We start from the raw sequence: 22844 nt of genomic DNA on the forward strand, positions 1-22844 counted from the left end.
TGATATCCCCAAGTCTGTTTTCTTTCTACACCCTCTAGCAGTTTTCATTTTCTACTGCTACCCCTGAGTCCTTGAATTGTTCCAACAGTGTAACAATTCTCTTATGGGTTGGTACCAATATACCATGACTACTACAGCTGCTTGTTTTGACAAAGGCTGCTGTTTATTTCTGGTTTTTGATCAGAAGTCACTCATCTTTTCCAGTTTGTGTAGGTGGCCATTGAATCTTAATATGTGTTGTATAGGTGGCCTTTGAGCCATAGTAAAATCTATGTATTGTATAAGTGGCCTTGCCCAGGTCCTGGTTGTTCTAAATGGGCTGCAGCTGTGATGTCCTTAATTGGGTGGCAGCTGTGGCTAATGAAGATACCTGGGGTAAAAGGGATGGGTTGGCTGGCCAGGCAGAGCCTTGGAGGAGTCCTGGTGAAGGAGCAGCAACAGCACTGCTGTGAAGAGCTGCTTGTGAGAAAACCACCCTGAAGGTATGGGACACTAAAAATATAATAACAACAAGTTTGTATGACCAATTTTGGTGATAAAAATCTAAAAAATGAGGAAAGTGCCATTTAAGTATCTTTGTTAAGGTACTTAGTAAAAACCAAAATTTACATGGATGAGAATGAAAACGTCTTTCACATGCAACTCAGGGCTGGAAGACCTACAATGATAAAACAATTACTTTGGTAATTCATTGCCATCTTTCAGTTGAGCACAGTAGTATATAATTTTATGAAACTACCTAGCCTGAAAAAATAATTAAAAAAAATCATTTGGGAAAAATATTTTCCAAAAACAATTGAACAATTTTGGGACAATAGATGATTTTCCTCTTGACTCTACAGTCTACAGAGAAGGTGGCAGACTGATATTTTAATGTTAGCTGCTGTAAGAATTTTCCCCTTGAAAATCTTTCAAATGAGAAATACAGAGGACTCTATGCCTTTGTGACATCCAGCTAAATATTAAGTTGTCCCAGATTCTGCTCCCTTTCCTTTTCTCCATTCTACTTCTTTTTTTTTTTTTTTTTTTTTCTTCCCATCAAAGATGGTGTTACATCTCCTGAGTCATCCTTTTCTGTGTTCTGGAAGTCTGGTCACAAGCCTGGAGCAGCTTTCACCACCTTATCAGACAAAGTAGAGCAATGGGAAGGTGTCAAAGCCATTTCCAAGTGCTCACTGTCATGGAAAGGGTAAGGAGGCACTGCAGGCTGAAAGCAGGGCTGACAGGAGTGAGACTGTGTGGTGCTGAGGATGTCAATATAACTGAAAGACACAAAGCTGACGATACGCAAGTACCACAGATAGTAAAATTATTTTCTTTCTCATATAAGAAATGACATTGTACATTTTATTTCCCTGACTGCATAGCTCCCTAGAGTAATTCAGAGAATTATGAAGACTGCAGTTAACAATTTTTTCTCATGTAAAATGAGCAAAGCTTCTAGTAAATTATAACTATTCAAGCAATAGAAGGACTAAATATATATATATATATATATATTTAATTGACATTGAAGACAACACAGTGTGCTTACATAAAAACAAATTATTATTTAATCTGTAGGCGTGATTCAAATCTCTGCATTAGTCCTGCATGAGAATGTGGTACAGCAACAGCTTCACGTTTTGGGTATGGCAATATGGCACAGTTATTTCATAGCTAGGAAGGAAGGTGCAGGGGATTTTTGATGTTCACTCATGTACTTGGCTTCAGTCTGTGTTCATATTAGTGCATATATGAAGTGACCTACTTAGCTTCAATCTTGTAGTAAGCTTTTCTTTTTCATAGTCATTAAACCCTTATTTTTTTTTTATAGTAAATTTTGGAACTTTGAAAGTATTTGGCATGCTGGTAATCACTAGGAAGCTTACATGGTTAATACATTGTACTTTCTTCCTCCTCTTTGACTTGCAGAGTTAGATTTCTATTGGGATCTTCAAAATTCAGTGACTTTCAGATTTTTTTCTAGATTCAGATTAAGCCAATCCTTAGTGTCCTCTATTTTTGACGTTTCCAGCTGCAGCTCATGATAGCTTTGGGGTTCCCATACTAATAATAATTTGATGCATTGGCATATGTATATCTCCTTTAAATCCAGGCTTACAAGTAATTTACTAAAATAATTCATAATTAATTGAGTTTCTAATTTGCCTTTTGGTGAAGCACCCCTGGATGCACAGCATTAACAGTTCTATTGAAGTGTGGCCTGATTAACTGATTAATAGATTTTGCTTTTTACAAGAGCTTCTTACATATGTGAGCATAATTATATTCTATCACTTTCAGGGAAAAATAGAGTAATTGAGGTAGAGAAATGCTTTGGTCTTGTTATTTAATTAATTTCATGTTCTGTGAAAAAGTCAGATTGGCAACTCTGAAGAGTCAAGTTCTCTTTATTCACAGCACTATTGAGCACTGAGCTGATCCCCCCCACCTGGTACCCATATCTCCCTTGTGCTTACCAGTGTGCTCCAACCCCAAGCAGAATCAACCTAGAAGGATCAGTTTATTGCAGAATGCTGTTTTGTCTTGAATTTAATAAATTAAATTCTTATTTTCTAATTATTTTCTCTATCTCCCAAAGTCCTTTCCTGTGGTATTTGGACAGGATTTGCCTCTCCACAATATCGCTGGAAAGTTCAAAGGTCAGCTCTTTTATTAGAATAACGATGGATTTGGAGTGCAGGAAGGTACCATTCAACCCTTGCAATTTAACACAGAAAAGACCATGGTGGTTCTACCTTCTTTGTAGGAAAGGAAAAGAAAATCTCTCCTAATAGGCACTTGCTAAGAAGGTAGGCATATTTTTAGAAAATATTTAAAAGTGCATTCACTTGTATATCTGGTGTGTGGTTTCTTGAAATTTTCCAAAATCGATACAGAAATAATCTGAGTATTTGTAGTGATATTTTGTATATTGTTAGTGATAACTATTTGTAGGAGTGACAGATGCGTCTCCATATTCCTACAATTTTTAACACATAGAGAATACTATTTGTAAAGCCCCTGCAAGAAAAAAAATTAAGACTAGTTTCATCTACTTCAGATGAACAAGAAAAAGTACATCAAACTGTCATGGAAATTACAGGTGCTTTAAAGAAAGAAGTACATCACTTCCTATACAGTAGCATATGAAATTAAGAAGAGACAAATGATAAAACTGTTGTTCATTACCATAAGTAATGAAGGCTGGCTGGGTTTGACAGGAAAAGCTTCATTGTCCATAAAGAAATAAGCTGGTATATAGCAAGCAACTAGTGCCACAAAGCCAGTGAGGAAAATGCCATTTATTTTAATGAAAATTGCTTATGTGTACTTGTTCCTTATTTCCTGACATGAGCTGCAGTGTTGTGCACATTACTTTATCTCTGGCCTTTGAAAGTATTTAAGAGTAGACATTTCTACATTTTGTAGCGTACCTTAGTTGTTTGGGGCTTTTTTTATTTTTTGTGTTCAACTCCTCTTTAAACACTGCATTTTGTGGTTGACTTGAAACACTTTCTGAAATTTTATTATTCTGAAATTATTTATTTCATGCCTTTGAGACATGTTGCTGATGCATGTGACTCCTTCACATTCTTTCTTTGCTAGGACTTTTTGGCAGAGATGCATGTAAGTAAAGCTGGTACTGATATTAAGGTTTCACAGTTTCACTGCTGATGGAGATCACCATATTATCCTATCCCAGTCTAAAATTTTTCAGTTCTTCAGTGATTATTTTTACACAGGTTAGATCCTGAAGGCTGTGTTTGTTTATGCTGATTGCCATTCAAAGTGGATACAGAGTCAAGTGTCCTTATAGTAACATTTCCTTGCTCTGTGCTCCTTTCCTGTGACTTACCTGAAACACTGTAGGCAGTTAAGATGTGTTTCATTACAATAACAGGGCATCTCCTAAGCCAGGGAGTATTCGTAGCCTAAAACATTGACCTTGGAAAATAAACTTTCTTTCTTCTCTACTGATTGAAGTTCTTTCTGACTAACTGCTATAGTGAATAAATCTCCACTACATGGTGCAAAATAATTCTTACCAAAGAAACAAGCCTGAGTCCTCTGTTTCCTTGAGGGGAAGATCTGAATGAGCAAGCAGCAAAGTTTTAACCCTAAATTGTGTTTACTTCTAAAATCATATCTTTCAACCATGACACTAAAGTCCTTGAAAGGCCTTTGTAGCAGAAAATTGTGGGGGGATCCTTCAGCTGTTACTGTGATTCACTGCTGCCTGAAGCCCTTCATGTCTTCCCAATGTCAGGACTTGTGCTCCTTCACCTCTCCTGTGTATCACAAACAGTAGTAATTCTTATCTGTAGCTCTCTCCTATTTCAATGAATCATTTTGATCTCAGCCTGAGCAGCTTTCTAAGGTAACTTTCCTGTACTGCTGAGGCAGCTTTGCCAGGACACCTCAGTCCCAATCTTCGACATTGCCAGCATCTGGATCTCTCTTGCACAGAAATGCACAGACATTGAAAAAATTCTGTGGTGCTTTTGAAATATGCAAAAGCGTGAAAGAAAATATGAGCATTCCAAGGAATTTTAATGAATTTTATTTCTGTTTTTATGTTCTTTTTGTTGTTGCTTTTGATTATGAGCTTTATGTCAAATCAACTCTCTCTGGTATATCTGCCTCCTTTTGTAGGGTTCTGGATGGAGAGCTGACACTTTTTTGGAGTCAGCATAGTCAAACTGGCATGCTAGCCTCATCCTTTAAAGCAATTTTGAAATATCAAGTGAGATTGTAAGTAATGTTACAAAAATAAAAGCCCAAGTACTTTGAATCTAAAATGTTCTCTCACACTTTTTTTTCACCCCCAAGAAGATTAAATTAGTTCAGTACAGCTCTGGTTATAATGATCTGGTTCCTGATGCTAGTGTGATTAAGCTGGGTACATTAAAGTAAGCAATGATAAATTAAAAGCACAGTAGAAATCTTAGTTGGTGTGAACAGATGAGTAATCTTAATTGGAAATAAAATATGCCTATTATTCTGTGCTATAAATGGACTTTTATAATATAAATTGAGGAGATAACTACTTGATGTGTGATACGGTGACACATTAGAGAGAAGTTCAGCACAAGTGTCTGTAGTAAAGGCTTTTCTTAGTTCATTAAGGACAAACACAATCTTCCAAGGTGCCTCAGTAGCATTTCTTTGCATGTGCAAAGCTAGTTGCAAGCAATGACCTTTCTGGTAAGCATTCAAAATTTTCATAATACTTTTAGAAAACACCTTGTAAATACTTTTCTTAAAAGTGGTTTCATAGTATATTCACATTCATTCTTCTTCCCAGCACTTTTCAGACTAAATAACACAGTCAGTACTCTTTTGAAATCCATGTAAAATGACAGGAATCTGAAAGTAAAAAGTGATTACCTAAGGCCCAAAGCATCTAAGAAAAATCTATGTCTTTCACTTTAATATTTCCATATGACCAATATGTATGATAGGATTCTCCATACAGAGTATACGAAATACACTTCTCATGATCGGTGTTTGAGATTGGTGTTCTCATGTTATGAGAACTTGTTTCTTATTCTAAAGTAATATTCACTATTATCTTCCTTCATTAGTAGAGTCTCATGAAATTTCCATTATTCTCAGTAGGAAGAGAAAAATGGTCTGTGTGGGTTGGGTTGGCTTTTGATAGCACAAAACCTTATTTAATCCTATTAACTCAAAACTTTCCAATCCCTGTCAAATTTCAAGAGCCTGTTACATGCAATTCTAGTTGTGAACAAACTCTAAAAAATGTTCATTCAAAAGAGCAGTTACAAAATATCTCCATTCCTGGGACCTAAGTATTTCAGAGCATTTGGTTCTCTAGAAGGAAGTCTAAGGTGTAATTGTCACTTCTACCACATATAACTTTGTTGACCTTAAATGAAGTGGTAGTCTTAAAGAGTGTAAAACCCAAAAAATTATGTCACTACAACTATGAACAAGAATGAGAAAATTAGTCCCAGTTCTTTTCTCTGGAAACTAAAGCTCAAAATTTATACAAATGAGAGACTTTCTGTTTCCGAAACAAAGATTTGACCCATAGAGGCAGAGGACCGGTGAAAGAAATGATCATATAACTTCTACTCTAATTAGGCTGCAATACAGCAATGAACCAACCTAGATAATTAACTGAACAAAGAATAACCATGTCAGCTCTGGGTGCTGACAGCTGGTGCTCTGTGTTTGCCAACATGCCCTGTTGTGTTATATTTAGTTACACTGAAATTTCCTGCGTATATTGTATTGGAATTAAAAGATTTTATTCTGCTGTAAGGAGCGCTGTTCTTCATGCAGCTCAGCAGTCTGAGGACTGAAGGTTACAGGGACAGAGAACTCACTAAGTTGGAAACTATGATCTAATAACTTTTTTTCTACTTTACACCTCTGACCCTCATTTTAAAAATTATTCACATGCAGGTGACTGCCAAATTTTTGCTGTCTGCTTTATACAACATTTACGCTGATCCTAAACTGCACAGGATCTGAAGCAGCCACCTTATGAGTTCATATATCACATTTATAAGTATCTCTAGAGACAGGTAGTGCAGAGATACAGATAATGCAGAAAGATATTCTATAGACTGCAAGTTTGAGGGCTTGTAGTTTTGAATTACAAGTGGAAAATAAGGTATGTTCTGCTTTTGCGCATGTTTTCCTTATGCCAGTCCAATTTCACTAAAGCATAGTTTATTTGCTTCTTTCCTGAATTATAACAAAATTAATCTATGAGTTAATCCCAAGAAACTTTGCAAAATTGGTAAGTGTCCTGCTTTAGAGTCACTAACCCTGGAATCAGTTTTTCTAGTTGGTCTAAGGAAGACTGTGTTGATCCTCACATTCAATGTATGTTGTAAATCTTATGGAACACTTCCATTTTATTCTAGCACCAAAGGCAGCAAGTTTTAGAGTGACCTTTATTCTGTTTACTTCTCAGTTAAGCAAATTACATCATTGTGTCCAGTTTGTGCCTTACTAAATCTAAAATGAATACATTTCTGCCACTCTCTACAAGATTAGACAAATATTAATGAAAACCTCAAAGTATGTTATTCATTTTTTTCCCTGTTAAATCTATAGATTTATTCTTTTTTTAATAGAAGAATTATGCTGGCTGCAAGGTGAGTGGATTTGAATAATTGAATTCGTACACAAGCAAATTCAAAGCCAACCCAGTATTTAGTAGAGATTCAATGCATTTGCAATACCTTGGAGTAGACTCTCAGTAAAAAAATAGTAAGGCTTCCTCTCTCTTAGGAATTTTCTGAAATCAGAAGGCAGTGCATGGAGAATTTAAGTGCCTCTGTGTAAACTAACACTAAATTCCAGCTTTAAGCAAGATGATTATAACCACATGATCCTATTCAACCACCCCTTTTCCTTGTGTCCCAGAGCTCAGGAATTTGCAAGAAAATGCTTCTTGTGTGCAGTTAGGAAATATTTATATCTACATACAGTATAATCTTTCCAGTTGTAGTTGGAGATGATGTTGTTTTACCTTTCTTATTATAACAGTAATTGTTACAGTTGTTAAACAAAAAGGTGAAAATTCAGTTAGCCTGATGTAGCTAAAATCTGTCTCCTAGAAGACAATCTTAATCACTAGGCTCCAGATTTGACGGTGTTTCTTGAACTTAGCCCAGAAAGTGTTTGCTGGCTCTGAGTGGAATGGCACAGCTTTTCTTGTTGACATTCTTAAACTATATTCTTGCTCCCAAGCTGATGTTTCTGCTATGCAAAGTGACAACTGGAAACAGCTCTTGGCACATTCTGTGAGTGGGGTTTGATCCATGCCAGCAAGGTCAAACACTCCTTGGGAATAATCAGGGGAGAGTGTTTCCTAACAGATAAGTAGATGTGACCATTCTAGATTCAGGTGTGAGCTATGGAACTCGTGAGCCTGGAGCCTTTCTTTGTGTGCTCAAATGTGTCACTTGAAGGACAATGGACCTTTGAAATGGAGCACTGCCAGAGGCTGCTGACATACACAAGGTTAAGGACAGGCATGTGAATTATTTTCATTGATAAGGACCTAGCAGTTTAAGAAATGCCCAGACAATACCATTTCCGCACACGTTTAGAAGTAATAATTTAATAACAGAGTCCTAAATCTTTTGTAATATTTACTGGTAGATGTGTGCATGCCTTTGGTAGTGTTCTGTTAACAATTAATTCACAAGGATAATTATATGCTCTGGCAGGGATATAACAGTGAACATTCAACTTTTTATTAATTCCAAGAGATTATTTTTAACATATGGTTGAGAAATTCTTCATTCTTTATTCGGTTTTTTTACTTTGCTCTGTCTTTTTACTTATGCTGTCTTTGGTGGACAGCTTCAGTCCATTTACTTGGCATGAGGCTGTCAGGCTTCCTCACTGGATTTATCAAAGGCAACCACACAAATGAATAAAGTTCAGACTGACCTTCTCTGAGGTTATACAGTTTAAACAAATTCACATGGGCCTTTTTTTTGACAATAACTCTCCTTACACACCTTGCATTGCCCTCTTTTTTTATGCTCCCCTCAGACTAATTACCGCCCTTTAACCTGCAGTGACTTTAACATCAAATCTCTGCTCTGCAGCTATCAGTTGGACAAGTTGAAGTAAATGGCTTAAAGAATTTGGGACAGTAGTAGAATTGGAAGACGATTAATAGGGTTTTCTTCATATGTTTTATTGGCTGACACTGCCACCCTGTGAATTTGTGTCCTTCCTCCTAAATAGATATACACGTCCATTTGGAGATGACATGGTCTGTGTTTCTGCCTCTTGTCACTGAAAATAATGAGCTGAAACTTTAGTGTGTCTTTTAATTCACAACAACTGCTTTATTTCATTTTGTGTTGCTTAGCATGACTTAGAAAAAAAAATTAAGTGTAAGAAATATAAACTATTTAGCATCAGATTTTGCATATGACAACCAAACTAATGATTCAGTAATTATAGACTTCCAAGAAGGCTGACTAATATATCTCAAAATAGATTTGATTTGATCAGCTATTGGAAATTGCATCCTTTTTAAGGAGCTAAGTTTAGAAACTTGTTCTCATATCAATATAATGCATTTGCTCCAGTAAACATTTTTCATCTTGGTATTAGCAGTTCCTCAATCTTAAAGAAGTATTTCTTACATCTAAATACCTAATTTTTGAAGTAAGCTGTCTAATTCCATGAAGGTACTCTGTATGGCTCACATCAACAACTCATAGCTGCCTGTTATGCAACCAAAGCTGTAAGACATCCTTGGCATGTTGCAGGTTTTTCATAAACACTGGAATAGGATCCATTATCATATCTGTCAAGCCATAGTGTAAGTGAAAAATATGGGCTCTGCCTCCTAACTTACTGTAGCAAGAGTCCTGGAAAGGCATCTTAGTGGCTGTCAGTGTGCATGTTTCTCTGGGGCACTTAAATTATTTTTTAACTCTCCAGCTTCTTATGTGACAGTATTGCAGGAAAGTCCAAGTCCATATTGGGTTGGATGTTTTCTCAAGTTCTTGTGGAAATCAGCATCAGAGATAATCAGTAGCTTTACAGGCCAAGGGAGAGTAATTATTCTAAAATATCAAAACAGCTATGGGAGTTTTGTGAGGTTTTTCACTGTATTGCAAAGCTTTCAGATCAAATGTCTCCTATTTGTAGGCAGAAAACTATCTAGGGAAGAAGGGATCTGCTGTTCTTTTAGCTTATTTATTATAATTTTGTTTCATTTTTATGAGTCTTAAATCTACAAATGCAATTTGTGGTCTGCTACTCATACTGGGAGTTTTGTTTCACATTCGTTGGTTTTAGAGATTCAGTGGCCAGATTCTGTTTCCATGATGTCTGCAAAAATCTTCTTATTCTCCTGGAAGTGGAGGAAGTCAAAAATGTCCTCCTATAGACTACAGTAACATTGATGAGGAGGGTTAAGGAAGATATACTTCAACAGCTGTTACTTATTCTCTTTGCATATTGGAGAAAAAAAAAATCTTTAACCTCTAGACAAACACTCAAATACTTTTCTCAACAGTTGCATTCATATGAGACTAGGGGCAAAATAATATTTCTCCAGCAGAATGAATATTTGAGAAATATAAGGTACCAATTCTAAATCCTTCAATATTAGTCTTGGAAAAATCAGGCAATGAAGTACAGAATGCATAGCTGGAAACTGTATAAAATGTCTTTTTGTTAATGAAATTAAAATTCCCACAGAAATATTTATCTTCTGAGATTCTGAAATGAAGAAAAAACTTTTGTGAGCTTTCCCATTTTTTAACCTCTTAAAAACCATACTGCAATCTATTAAAACAAGGATTGTGAACAGGGCTGTAAGTGAAAGTTCACACTGAAATACTCAGAGGGCATTGCAGAGCCACTTACCTGGTGTCAGTTAAGATAAAGCAGACAGACTGGTAAAAAAGAGATATTTCCTTTTCTGCAGCACACTTCCAAAAGCAAAACTTTTCTTAGCTATTTTGGGCTTCATTTAATCTGAAACACACTGTGATAGGTGTTAGTAAGATACAGAGTGTGGCAATTCAGCTTTCTTTGTTTCAAATACAACCTAAAATGGGTAAAATGAGTTAGCTAAAAAAATATCCAGGTGTCTTTGGAATAACAGGGCCAGTGCTTTTAAAAGCCGGGATGTAAGAGAATTATAGTACTGAAGAAGCCTGTTTTGCCTATATTATGGTTTTCTAAGTCATTAAAAAATAACACTATCACTATAGCTGTTAGTATCCAAGTGCAGAGTAGGTTATATTGCCTATACAATTCCAGACATGTATATGATAGAGTGAATGAAGAGGTTAATTATTAAATGCAAGGAGGTATTTTCATGATTGAGGAGTCCTTTATGAATAAAGTATTTTTTGGCTTTAGTGAGGACATAAGATACTTCAGGGATTTTACTGAGCCTGCCTTCTTCAAAGTAGGGTGTCTTTCCAACACACAGATGAAGAAGACAGCACCTACCTTTCCAAGCAACTTCAATCCCCGCAGTCAGAAAAATTCTGCAATAAGAACAAATGGATTTCAGATGTCTTTTTGTACTGGGACAAATTTGATTATAACATTATACTTCTCAGAAAACCATGCCATCAATTGGGTGATGACGGGTTCTTTTCAGTCCTTAGTTCTTTTATTTCTTTTAAGATCAACAGTTTTGAGTTACTATGCAACCATGGGTGACTTGTTTTCACACATAATTCAGAGTACTTAAAATCTAGAGCCACCTTGAAAGATATGTTGCTTCAGAAACACAGGGAAAGGATTAATACATGCTTTGATAATAAAATGATATGTAATATACACATAAATCATATAGAATATTCTGAGTTGGAAGGACCCAGAGGGATCATCAAAGTTCAACTCCTGGCCCTGCACAGGACACCCCAAGAATCTCACCCTGTGCCTGAGAGCATTGTCCAAACACTTCTTGAGCTCTGTTAGGTTTGGTGCTGGGACCATTTCCCTGGGGAAGTAATTGGATTGTTGTTGAATAATTTGTTCCAGTGTCCAAACACTCTCTGGGTGAAAACCTTTTTCTAATATCTAACCTAAATCTGCTCTAACACAACTTTGGGCCATTCCCTTGGGTCCTGGCACTGGTCATTTCACTGGTGAGGAACACTGGGCTGCTGTGAGGTCTCTCTCAGTGCCTTCATATCCAGGCTGAACAAGCAGAGCAGGACAATCCCCTCCCTTGCCCAGCTGGTGAAGCTGTGCCTGATGTCCTCTGGGACACAGCTGGCACTCCTGGCTTCCAGGGCACTGGCGACTCATATTCAGCTTCCTATTGTACTTTGACTTGCTATTTTACTAAATAAATACCCTGATTTTCCTAGTCTCTGATGACTGCTCAACTATTAAAGTAATGAAGGTCATTTGTTTTCACTCTTTAAAGTCAAAATGATAAAATTTGTTTCAGTTCTTGTGAATCCCAAGTAAACATAGCATCTACTTCTAGTTTCAGTTTTGGTTTCTCTGTGTTTTTGACAGCATATATCTGGGCATCTCCCAAACCTTAATATTTCTTAAAAAGCTTCTCAGTTTGCTGTTTTGTGGAAATAGATATGTTTTGGGTTTTTTATATTATGCCCCATTTTTGCTCCTAATTGTTGTGTTGCAGTAGGGATCTTACTGCTCCTCTGGATATTCAATGGCTAAATTTTACGTTGTGTTTAGATTCTAATGGTGATCGTAGTCTTTTGAGTGCAGTTTTTATGCAGAGTGTCAGTTAGAACCCCTCCACTCAGATCTGAATCTTTACATAGTTACATGGATATACATTCTCAAAAAATAACCTTATGTGAAAACTTTAATGTCCTGGATATGTACTGAACCATATTGAGGGGCCGATGTAATGAAATCAAAAAGGTCTGATTGGATGTGGATATTAGAGTTGGAGTTTTTCAGGTATTTATGTAGACCGGGATCAAACTGTGTCTAATCTCCAGATGACATTAGAAATCATAAAAATGCATGAAGAATCTTTTAAGTTTTGAAAAAGTAGTAAAACCCTGTTGGATCAGTTATTGTGTTCCAACTTATTTGACTGCAATAGGAAATACATAAATATATCCAAGGACAAAACCCTACCTTTGCGGTTTGAAATCTTGATGACACTGTACTTTTTTTTGGACACAAAAGGTGTTAAATAGTTTGAGACCTGAATGGTCCTGTAATGAATCTCAGTAATGAAGAAGTTACTCAGAATGAATGGAGATAATTAACAGATTGAAGTTGTGCAAGCAACAAGTAATTGGATTGTTGGTGGATAATTTGTTTCCAGAGACACTTTTACTATCTGGTCACATGCTATATTTTGTTCTTATCTGTATATTCAAAAGAAAATTGTCTTCAAATCTTGGCTTATCCCCAGTGTGATCTTGAATATTAAGTTACTAGAAGAGCAGTAGGTACTGTTTAAAAGTATTCCTTTTAGCAATTGTCCACAAGTCTCATTTTAATTTTAAATAGCAGTTTTTTCTATTTTGTTATGATGGTTGTGCTGTCATGATACCATAGGGGTTGATACAATGATTGTTTGTCTATTTGTGGACACTGAACACAATATTAGTAATGATGGTCTTAAATAAGGGACTATGGTAATCTCATCAGAAAGGCCAATAGGGAAACTGTACAGAAGTTCACGGGATCAAAAACACTGATGGGAAAACGATAGATATGAAACCTGAAGTGACTTATTGAACATGAATTTGCACACATTGCTGGACTCTGGTATAAAGATAAGCCTGGATCATGCACAGTCTGACTTAAACCTGTCCTGTATTTCTTTCCTTTATACATGGTAGATCTGGGGCTTCTTTTCAGTCCTATAATCTTGTCTATAAAATATCTTTTGTTTCTCTCTGTGGAAGAGTTGAAATTGTTGCTCTTTCCTTTCCCTTTATGCTCGGCCCTCGTACAGATAACATTACTATTTCATACTAGATTTACCTTTTGCCAAATACAGTTTTTGTTCTTCTGCATTCCATCATTTGCACATATATTTTTGTTTCTTGCCTTTTTTCCTATCTGGGTGATTTTTAAATAGTCCAAGAACTATGCATAACGATTTTTAAAAATATGTGTAGCCAGTGCCTCTGGCCAACTTAATTTGATGGAGTTTTTTTCAAGACTAATGTTAGTGTCAATTGTATTTTTTTCTCCTTAGGAATTATTCTTATGACTGTCATTTGGTAATCCATAGTCCTTGAAAGCAAACCAAAGTACATTGCTTTTCTGTGCTCTAACTCAACAATCCAGTCAGCTAGAACAGGTAAAATGGAACACACAGCCTAATAACATTTACATTGATTCGATGTGAAATTCAGTTACTGCAGTCTAGCTGTGCCTAGAAGGATTGGGAATTTGGTGGATTTTCAGTTGTGGCTTTGTTTAAGAGAGAGATGGTGTGAAGACAGTGTGGTTCTGTATTGATGATGGGTACTTAGAATCTTGTCTGACTTATTCTCTGACTTCTTCTCCAGGGTGCTTAAAATTCCCTTGTCTTGGCAGAAGTACATTTCCATTAGGAATGGGACAGTACAAATTTCCTTTTAGTCTGATGAAGACAGACAATTCTGGTTTTGTATTATGAAGAACTGTATAATCTCTGACTAGATGTCACATAACCTGACTGCCACTTACTGATTGGAAGAGCTTGTTCTAGTTAACCTTTTATCATCTCCAAATATGAGCATTTGACAGAATGATATGAAAAGTAAATATTTTTCACCATTATATGAAATTTCTTTTTAACCACAGAAATCCAATTAAGTTTACACAGTCATGTCCTCCAACATTAAAAAATGCAGTCAGAGATAATACCAGTTAAACATTGGGTGTCTTTAATCAAAATTTGAAAGGATCTTGTTGGATCAAGGCCTGACTTGTTAAAGTTTGGTGCATCTGCTTGTCGCTAAGAAGAGCAGTGAGTTATATTCTGTGTTTTATAATTCATTTGCTCTGGGTTATTTCAAATCCAAGTTTTTTTTGCAGGCATCAGGAGATGTACATGTCTTCTCTGATAATGATGGCTAGAAGCATGCCATGATCCTGAGGACCCTTTTCTCTACTGATCTAGATTATTGCAATGTCAGGCTCCAATGAACTTGTTGTCTACACCATATAGACAATTTTCCTATGGAATATTGTTGGTTATAAGTTTAATAAGGGTGACAATTTTTTATCTGATGTAATTGTTATAGAAGCTATTAATAATTATTACACCAAATAAAAAACTATGGATAGATAAAAAGAAAAGGACATACTTTGTCATTATTTGAGGCTTTATTGTTCTTAGGACAGCTTGGCAAGGTACATAAAAAATTATCATTGCTCCACCTTACTCCCACAGTGAACAGTTTATTAAATGAATATGCTCAGGATTATATAATTGGTTAAATGAATTCTCTTCTGCTTTGGTTGAAAACTGCCACTCTGATTGCACAGACTTTACAGGATAGAGTGCAACTGCTAAGTAAGTTTGGTTTTGGTTGGATCAATTCAGAAAGGTAAAAATAGGCTGATTTGGGCAGTGAAAATGAATGTATAGGCCATAAACTTTCAGCTACAGAACAAATATGAAAGCAAGGAAAGCTACTTTTGGAGAAAATTAACTGAAGAAAAAATGGTTTTAAGAGTCTACTTAGATTCCATTAGCACGGTTTCTGATGCTTTTTGAGCTTTTAGTATTGCACTGTGTAGGCATCCTAGCAAAAAAAAAGAAAAAAACAACAGGAATCAAGCACAGTTAATACAACTGGCAATCATGAAATGACACATGAGTTGAGAGGAAGGGGAGTATGAGCTTAGTGTACTGGGCAAACTCAATGAGAAGTCCATTATCACATGGGAAGACTGCAAAACATTGCTTAAACTGCATTAAAAAGGAGTGGCACTGTTTTATTGCCCAGGGCCTTCTTTTTGCCAGCTGTTGTTTCATATTGAAGTGCTTTGTGGAGATAGAAGATATTAAAACACAACACAAAAGTGAAAGATGAAAGATCTAGTTCAAAATTTTGTCACAGGGGTTAATTCATAGCTCAAATAATTGATTGGTGGAATTCTTGGAGCGACTGTAATCCAAAGCCTGAGAAATTACTCAGCTGTGAGCATGTATATGAGAAACCAGACATTAATGAAGATGGGCTGTGTCAGTAGATGAAAAGAATCAGGAGACATTTTATGCAAGAAGTCTCTTTCTGTATGAGACTGAAAAATGATGACTGATTTCCTAAGGACATATTTGTTATTTTAGGGAAAAAAAACCAAATGCCACACCTTCATTATCCTAGGGGACTTTAATCAGAGAGGCTTGCTAAAATGTTTACCAATATTTAAATATTGCTAGAATTTCTAAAAATTATAGGTTACATATTCATCAATCAAAAGAGGCAGTCCAAGGTGTAAGAAAAAATTTTTGTTAGGAATGATTTCATTATGGAAAAAACCCTGTGATCTAAGTTTTATAGAGAAAAAATAACAGAAGGGAAAATGCAAAATGTTTCTGGGAGTCACATTAAAACTATTTTATTATATAAAGGAAAAAGTTGAAAACATTCATATTTTTAAAACTATATATTGTTTAAGAGTAGAAGTGGAAGGAAATTGATAACCAACCAAGAAAAAAGGAAAATTACAGCTTTTATTGTAATACAACTACTTAAGAGAAAATGGATAAAAGGAAGGAATAAAACCCCCTCAATGACAGATCTTTGAGAAACTTTTTAAGAGTAAAGAATTTTCACAGCAGTACTAGTATAGTATAATATTACTTTTTAATTTAGAGAGAAAAATAACACAAAATCCATATAGCACACTTTAAAGAGCAAGGTAGTAGGTCTGAAAAATACACCACAAACTCAGTTGCTGTATTTTCAGAGAGAGAAAAAAGTAATTGTTCATTGTCTATGTGTTATTAGTATCCATGGCTTGGAAGGGGAACATCAAATCCTAGATGACAAACTTTGAAAGTGATACAGTAGTTTGTGAATTAGTAATAAGAAAGACATGTCCCTGGCACAAAACCATCTGGGTTCTTTTATTAGTTGGCATAACTAAATAGAATATTTTATTGTCATCAAATAGAAAGGAGTTTGTAAAGAGCAGGAATCTGAGCAGTGTTTTCTAGGAAGGGAACCTGAAACTGAGACCACAGGCCTTCCTTCCATACTATACTTGAGAGGACTAATGCCTATTTTATATTTGTGTATTTTGCTGCCATAATTACTATTGGTATACTTTAGCCAATTCTTGTGCACTAGCTGGGAATAATAATGAAAATTGGAGAAGGTTCAAATAAAATCTACAGTGTTCTCTTGGGGACTGATATCCTGAATCTTGCTAATTCCAGTTTAGGATTTGTTATTGATTTTCCTCTGATTTTACTTAATCTGTTTTCTCAGTCATTATAGTCCTGAGTTGGAGATCAGAGGTAACTACAGACATGGGAGCATGGCTCATGTGGTTAAAATCTGGTAGTGGCAATAGGTTGGTATTTGAGTAAATCACCAGCTTTGATTGATAATTTAACTTTTGTTAGTTGTGGTTTGCTCTCTGTCTTTGAGCATGACACTTGTCTAAGTAAAATGTGTGTTTAAGTGTATACATTTCTCAGTGTTTTACTGTGCTTACCGGAAAAGATTTCTTTTTTTAATTTCTAGTGAGAAAAAAGTGAGAACCTGATAAACACTCTATTATGTGGGACTGAAGGTCTATCTAGCCCACTGTTCTTCCCCCAGCAGGGACAACAGCAGGTTTTACTTTTGTCAGGAACTGCGGTGATAGGAGGAAACAAGAAATGTTAAAGGAGAGAAAAGCCCTTCCCATATGCTTTCCCCATGTCCTCCCCCTCTTCCCTCACACTTTACTCACCTCTCTCAGCTCTCCTCCTACTCTGTCTTCACCACAGAATTTTGCAACTCAAAACTTTCAGCTTTTAGGAAAATGAAATTTTGCTCTTGGCACTGCTAGTGTTTTAGAACTGTCTTTATTTTATAATGAATATATAAGAAACTGACTGATGCTTAAAATACTAAACTGTATATTAAAATAACAAATACTTTGATAAATAGAAATGAATCTCCAAAGTGAGCCTGATATAGACGTACATGTTTTGATGTAATTCCCAAAAGTGAGCTGTTAGTTTTGATGGCACGTAGAGCTGCAGTGGCACATATAAAAAGGAGAGAAGTGTTTTCCAAATGAAACATTGTTGCCTAAAGGGTAGAAGTGGGGAGTAAACTCAAAGACAGCGCATGTCCACGTAGGACATCTGCAATTGCGTAATTGAAGAAGTTATTTATTCTCCAATATTTAACATATAACATATAAGATTTCTCCATTTTATGTGCCATAGTCAAAAACTTTGCAGTAAAACAGAAGAGCAAAACTGCTTAGATAAGACTTGAATTGAACAGGATAACATCACATTAAGATACAATCTACTGCTGAATTAAAATTGGGTAGTAATGAGTAATGCTGCATAAATATAACAGACAAGTATTTGGGAACACTCATTTTCAGTTGAGGAATGAATTTACTTTTCAAACATCTCCTTAATTTCATGGTCATTTCTGTAAAACCAAGTTTAGCATTCTACAAGTATGAATATCAGTTTATATTTGTATTTGAATGATGTGCAGATTCCTTTTTCATAAAACTTGCCAGATCACATTACAATTTCTTGTGGTCAGAGAAAACACAGTTTGAAACATTATGGCCCTCATTGATACAATGCTTCTAAAAAAAACCTTTCAGGCACTTGTTAAAATGTTAAATTCTACAGGCTTCTGATATTCTGTCATGACCTGCTCTATCTGTGATGAAAACATAGCATCCGTTTAAGTGTACACATGAGCAGTAACAGAAAGTTTTGAATTCTAGAAAGAGTTAAAAAGCTCTTTTCTATCCATCTAAAATAAAGTCAAAGTGATAAAAAGAATTGTCTAATAATTCATAGCTTTCTAACATACCAAGAAATGGAACCTCTGGAGAGTGAAGCATAAACACTCTAAGTTTAGATTGGAAGCGAGGTCTGTATTTTCTAACTGTTGCAGTAAAAGGATGTAAACTTGCATTGTTCACACAAGGCTTGGCATTTCATGCCTCATGCAGGAATTATTGGGTGAAGCTCACTGACATTGTGGTATGCATTATTAGTAGGTCTAAGCCTTCTGATTGTAGAAGCAATAAAAGCCACTCAATTCACCGAAACCTCTCAAGTCACTTAGACTACTCAGATGTGTAAAGCCAAGGCTTCAGTGTTCTGCTTCTTGCTTCCTCAAGCTCAGCTGTTCTATAATTTCAAGACAATGCTCTCAGCCTTTGCTCAAGAGCAGTGAGCACGCTTTCCCCAGCTGGCACAGGGTTTGATCCTTGTTCTGTTTGAATGATAGCACAAGCCACACGTAACACAGGAGGGGTGGGCCAAATGACCATTATATTGTTTTTAACTGGGAGAGTCATGCTTACGTGGTAGGGCAAAAAACATGAAACACACAGAAGTTGCAGTAAACACTTATCAAATAGGTAGCAAAAAGGAAAATTTCCTTTGTTTGTCAATGCTTGCTTGCTCTTCTAGTCTGCCTCATTTCTGACGCTCGAGAGAATCTGTCTTCAAAGGTATTTAAGACAAGAATAAAATTTCCGACATCTCAGGAATAGAAAGAACAGTGAATAATGAAGAAATATTTGTGTTGCTCCTCAAATCAAAGCAAAACTTGAAAGCATTCATAAAAAAGACACCCTGAGTAGCTAAACCTGTATTAATACCAGAGGGATAACAGGATGATTTAAAACATAGTTACAATTCATTTTGAAGTGTTCAAAGGTGTAATCTCTAACTGGAGGTGATCCTTCCTGAACTTCTACATCTTTTTATTTGTCTTTTTCAGGGTCATAAGTACATGATTATCTCTTGCGAACTGAAATGAGAATATGCAAATTAAATACTTCTTATACTGAAGGCAGACCTAAAAGGCTTGCTTTCAGAGAGCACAATTTTCATGAAAACGCATTTTCATGAAAACGCATATTCAATATCAGTGTATGATATTGAATCTGATAATTTTTCAGTTGAAGTTTATCATCACAAGAACTGAACACCTCTTCTTCAGACCCCTTGAAAATGTCATGGACAATCTCACATAGACTCTAACCATCTAACTGGGTCAGTGGGTGGGTTTTTGTGTATTCAGTGTCTAAAAATGCAAGATAGAGGTCACAAGTCCTGATAAACAGACCCAATCCACACACATATTGAGAAGCATTAGTATGGATTTACCTTTGTTTTGTGATCTCAGAAAACAGCTAAAAAATTCTAATCACTCCACTTGTTTCCTTGAAACAAAGAGTGATTTTGGGAAGGGGAGTAGGATAATATTTCTTTTTTTATACTAGATTTGTAAGCCATGGTGAAGAGCTTCAACCCATCGGATTCCGAGTCACGGATGATAACTTCACTGCAAGGAAACCACAAAGCAGGTAATGTACCTCTTTGGCAAAAATGGTGTTGGAATGGCTTGTCAACTAAATGTCCTAGGAGACAAAAGTTTGCTGCACATTAGTATTCACCTTCCCTGCTGACAAAAGCAGTCATCCAGCTGCAATTCCCAGACTTTCCAGCCTGTCTCTTCCCTCCTGCCCTCCCTCTTTATCATATATAAATGGGTTTCATGTTTCAGATCTGAATGTAAATGAATTATTAAAAGTGTAATTATGAGTACATATTTACACTTCAAAGTAAGTGTGAGCTGTTTGCTGTTCGCAAATATGATTGGTTTAGCAGAAAACTTAGGTCCATTTTTTCTGCCTCTTCATAGGAATTTTCTCTTATGAATCTTTGTAAATCTTACATATAGATGTAAAAATAGATGAAGCTATCCTCTAGATAATCTCAAATCAGTAATTGTGAATAGAGATGATAAGAAGTAGGGAAAAAATAATTGAAATAATTTCATCCTATTTGATTTTCTTGGTGTTTGAGAGGTGGTAACTCTAATTCTTTTTCCGAATTCATAAAGGTCATTCTTGATATGGTCTTTATGCTGTAGATTATCTATGCATAGTACACCATGTCAAAATGTTATTTAATTTCCAGAGTGTTTAATTTCCAATTTTGTAAGGGTTTTCATAGTTTTAATGTCTGTCTGTATAAAATATATATAAACCTGGAGCTCAGATTTTAGGGAGAATTAAACACTTAACTTCTATATATTCCCTTGAAAATTGATCTCTCACATTTTCACCCGTCCCCCCCTACGCTTTTAAAATTTGTATTACCAGCTATATAAACCTTCAATTTTTAATCTATTTTTAAAGTCTGAATTTTGGTCTTAATGATATCTTTTGGGATTGACTGCTGCAAGTGGACTAGATATTATACACAGTCTTTTTATATGTTTTTATCTCTTTTAAAAAAGCATTCAAACAATTAAAGATCTTTAAAGCTGACTAATATTATCTTACAGAATATTTATTCTTCAAAAACAGAGAAGCAGGTTTTTTTTTATTTATCTTATTTTTTAATGTTTATGTATTCTACCAGGAATTTGTGTTTCAGAAACTGTGCACATGTTAAGAAATAACATAATGCATCTTCCTGTCAGGGTTATTTTTTACTTCCTCAGTAGGAGTAATATTTTATATTCCTGTTACCAGATATTTTTTCTGCAAAATCAATACTCTTGAGTGACTCAGATGTCACAAAAACCTGTCAATAACACAAACAATTAAAATTTCTTGCTTCAGTAATAATTCCTTTCAATATTTTTAGACTATTAGCATCTGAAACCTCAAGACATTTGTCAAGTCATGTTGGCGCAGTCTTTTTAGAGAGCATCTCCAGGTTTATCTTAGCCAACAGTGATTCCTTGTGGAATATTTTGCAGAGAAAGTCTCATTTTAGCCAACAATAATCCTCTTGGGTCTGAAGCCCAGAGTGTAGCAGTCTATATCACTGGTGCTTCAGCCCCCATAAGCATCTCAGGAAGTCAATAAAACAGGAATTTCTTCTGAGAGGAAAAACATTAAATTTTGAAACCACTGAATTGTCAGGACAGTTCCTCTTTTCCCCATTTATGATACATGTCTACACAAGATGAGCAAGAGTTTCTGCTTCTTTTGGGTATTTATGGATATGTGAACTGACAAACACAAGTATTTGATTTTACAGACATGTGAAAAGTTTTGAGAAAGAAAAAGGTAATAGAGACAAGGAGTATCACTCCCCAAATTAAAATATATGATAGGAGGTTAACAGATACAAACTACAATTTTACATACTTATTATAATTAGGCAAAACCTCCAGTGAGATCAAAACATTGTAACATCAAATCCCTTGCACACATGGCTCATTCCATTTCACTTTTTTTCTAGAAAAAAAAAGTGTCTCTGCCTCAAGCTTTAGTGTTTTGATTCTATATTTGTACAAGACAATGCATTCCTGAATGAATTTAGGAGATTGATTCATTACATTTCAGAAAGTACCGGTTACTTCCTTGTCTCAGGCACCAAAACAGTGTAAGATTACAAAGAGGTAACATTGTTCCATACATCATTTTTTACTATTTCTGGGTTTTATATAGTAGGTGAAAACACGTGGCCAGATTCCTGTCTTCTCTCATTTTTACTCACACAAAACTATTTATTTGGTAAAATGGGTGCTCATAATAAGGAAGAATTGTGTAAAAGTTTTTCAAAAATTTCTTTCTAGCTTCTGGCTTAACTGAGTTTCTGAAATGAAAATGTGGACTTGTTTCTATGTTTATTCCTCCCTCAAGTCCATTGTAGCTGCATGTGACACAATTTAGAAGACAGATGTACTTTAAAGATAAATATCCTATTTAGGGCTTAGAATGGACCTTTGAATGTTTTGCAGTAGATGATTAGTATAGGATTGTGGTCTTCTTAACATTTGGAAAGTTATTCTGTAAAAAAAAAAAAAAAAAAAAAACCACAAAAAAAAATTGTTTTGTCTTAGAAACATCTTGTTCTGTGTTTATTGTCCTGGAAAGCTGCTGAGTAGCACAAGCAATCCTGTTGAGATTTGTGCTTACCAGAAATAAATGGAAAAGGCCTGGGATGGTCCATTTGGTTTGTAAATGAGAAAACGAAAGTTGCTTAATTCTAATAAAAGTTCAGCTGTGAAAAAAACAATTTGCAAAGAGCACAGGGATTATGTTATACTTAGATACTGATGCAAGGAGCAGACTGAAGGTCTTCCAAGTATGCTGCTTCATTGGCTGCAGAGCTATTTCCCCATTCTCTATGGTTCAACAATTATTTAAATATTTTCTAGCATGTAGAAGAGTTTCAATGGAAGTGACACTTCTCAGGAAGTGTAAAA

General features: G+C 35.5%; 1 long non-coding RNA gene across 2 annotated transcripts in view; it reads left to right on the plus strand.

The window, feature by feature from the left end:
* Window positions 1–417: 417 nt before the first annotated feature.
* LOC135448626 (uncharacterized) overlaps window positions 418–22844 on the plus strand; it is a 33840-nt gene continuing 11413 nt past the window's right edge. The window contains exons 1-3 of one of the 2 annotated variants that reach the window (XR_010440530.1): window positions 419–482; window positions 1045–1189; window positions 19897–19980. This is a non-coding gene — a long non-coding RNA (uncharacterized LOC135448626). Of the gene's footprint in view, window positions 483–1044; window positions 1190–19896; window positions 19981–22844 lie in introns of both variants that reach the window. The other variant, XR_010440531.1, reaches the window with a different exon arrangement.

The sequence above is a fragment of the Zonotrichia leucophrys genome, chromosome 5, assembly GCF_028769735.1.
Source record: "Zonotrichia leucophrys gambelii isolate GWCS_2022_RI chromosome 5, RI_Zleu_2.0, whole genome shotgun sequence".
In the NCBI taxonomy this organism is placed as follows: Eukaryota; Metazoa; Chordata; class Aves; order Passeriformes; family Passerellidae; genus Zonotrichia; species Zonotrichia leucophrys.